The following is a 2,838-nucleotide window of genomic DNA, read 5'->3' on the forward strand; positions in this document are numbered from 1 at the left end:
AGGTCTCAACCATTGCATTGCCTTGCTGTCATTTACTGGAAGGGTCACTTACCTGCGGTTTCTGGCTCCTTCTGAAACAGATGAGAAAAGGAGTGGTTTCTATGGAGGCTTCTGGAAGCCCTAACAGCACTTGACTGAAGCCCAGGCAGTTTTAGAGGTGATAATTGTTTATCTGAACCTGTATCGACCTTTGCCTTCTCTCAGTGTTGCTGATAAAGAGCTTCACAGAGTTCACATCAGTTGTTTTGAACCAACTCTTATTGTAAGAATTTCTGCATCTCTTAGAAAATGTATTTTTCCTTCATAAAAGTCACTCAAGTGAATAACCACGAATCCCAGTGATAAAGGTAGATCCCTGCTCAGTTTGTAAATGGGAAAGGGAGACAAAGTTTGTGGAATTTGTGAAAAAAGCCCAAACACTGAAAATCTGTAGACTGAGAGAAAACATACCTTCATTCACTAATGCTGCTTCTTATTTTCTAAAATTCCTAAAATATTACTCCAGGGTTTTGTATGAAGTTTATTTTTTTAAAAAGTAAGGGAAATAGAGACCAAGCACTGTTACTTTAAATCTCTTTTAATATACCTTCAAGGACAAAATAAGCATGGATCAAAAAAAGTGTGGATCAAAAATAATCTGAAAAAATCTGCATAAGGTGTAAGTACAGATTGCACATTACTATGGAAAAGCTTTATTTAATTTCCTGTTATAAAGTGCATTATGCCAGAAGTGTAAGACTATATATAGCCAAATTAAAAAATTACAAAAGCTTCAAAACCTTGTCCTGAATGTGTGGGGAAGTGTCTATCTGACCAGGAAGGCCATATTGTAAGGGTAAGTGTCAGAAAATGTCTCGAAAACATTACTGTGCAGGAGCAAATCTGTAATTGCTACTTTTAAAAACTATAATATTTACTACAAATTATGGCTTTTCATTAAACGTTGACCCTTATTCTTCCATCCAGATATCAAACAGCATGATGCATCAGCCAGTTTTAGCCAATATTATTGAATTTGGCTGGGGAGAAAGAAGTAGTTAGATCCATCATAGTGACTGTTATTAAATGAAATTCTAAACAATATAAAATAACATACATGGAAAACAGCTAAAATTAAAGGAAATTTATGTTAAAATGTTCCTATTAAGCAGTGTCTTTCAGTAGATTGAAGAGCTTTTTGATAAGCCTGAACTTAGTCACATTTAACTGAATGACAGCACATGTAAAATTTAATAGAAGAACTTTTTATTTAAAATATCCATGAAATGAAATGCATAATATTATTTTTATGGTAGCAGAGTAAATAATGGTAAATAATAGTAAATTGCCTATTACATCATGCTCACTGACATCTCTGGGTTTTTTGATGAATCCTTGAAAGCAAGGACAGGCCATGTGGACCTAACAGATACGTAATGGAAAAATGGAAAATAAAAAGATTAGGTGGAAAGTAATCCTGTGAAAATTACACAATAAAAACTACTGTCTTTAATATGCCAAATACTCAGTTTAGAGCTGATAATGTAATCCAGTTATTCAGTGCACCAAGTGGCTCGTTACTCACTGTGGACTTTGCCTATAAATAAACCAAAGCTTAAATGTAGCGGCCACTTCCCAGCAAAAATGCACGGAGGAAGATGGGGCCAAGAAAAGGAACAGCTCTAGATCATTCAGAAGGCAAATGTCACAGGGTTAAGCCATGTGAAAACAAAACTTAATTACTCTATCTCCGATCATCTTTATGCTTAAAGCACCTCATATAAATGAGGCACAATTCACAGTGCTTGTGATAATTAGCACTTACCAAGTACCTTTCAGAAGTGCTTCGCAAACATTAGATAAGGTCAGAAGTTTTCATTGGTCTTTCATCAGAACAGCCATAAATACGATGGGAAGAGCTTCCTCCTCAATTTAGATCGAGGATTGCAGGCTTGACGCAGGAAACTCCAAAAGGCAGTGTTGAGGAGGTGAGGGTGTACCACTAATTGCAGTTTTACAGATTGCAAAACCAGCAGGAATGCAAACAATTTGTCAAAGATGAACAAAGGAGTTAAAACAGAAGTAAGGATTCACAATTTTGGGATCTTTTTTGGTTTTTTTTCTTAGAGAAAAAAGGTACTTGCTTGTGCATTAAGCCAGACTGTAATTAACTGGGGGCATGGAAAGACCGTACCAGAGCTGGATGGTGTAAGAATTCTGCCTTACAAGCAGCAAAACATCCATAAACAGTTGCACTTAGTGCTTTGCACTGGTACTTTTAAAGGTGTTTCTTGACACAAATGGCTTTGAACATTATCTGGTATTTGATACTGAGTGAGATAAAACAAAGAGGATGGCTATGGCAGAGGATCCTCCTGACACATTTTTCCTTTTTTCCCCATTTCTAATGTCAGGTGTCATTGTTCTGTACCTTTGGAGTTACCATGTCAGAAAAGGGCTGTTTTTTACACACTGCATAATGGCACCGCTGAGGATCTGATGCCCTTTCCATAGCCCATGGGAATGATACAAAAATATTGTTATAGCTCTCTGAGGCATATATAAAAATGGAACATCTACTTGGAGAATTTCGCAGCTAGGGAGTAACTCTGTCTCCAGAACAATCTTTTTCCTCTACAAGAGGTAGATGTTTTTTGAGAGCTCTTGATGCATCACCATTACAAATTAGAAGATCCATAAAGAAGTCCAAGTATATTCTTGAAGATTCTGGGACCTCTCCACAGCTTCTACATGTACCAACCCTGGCTGCCACGTGTCATCCCCTTCTATAAATAGGCATTACATTTTGCTGAGGAAGGTCAAAATGTGTGAGGGGTGTAAATACTGCAGCAGTCATCA

Source organism: Sylvia atricapilla, chromosome 6, assembly GCF_009819655.1.
Source record: "Sylvia atricapilla isolate bSylAtr1 chromosome 6, bSylAtr1.pri, whole genome shotgun sequence".
NCBI lineage: Eukaryota > Metazoa > Chordata > Aves > Passeriformes > Sylviidae > Sylvia > Sylvia atricapilla.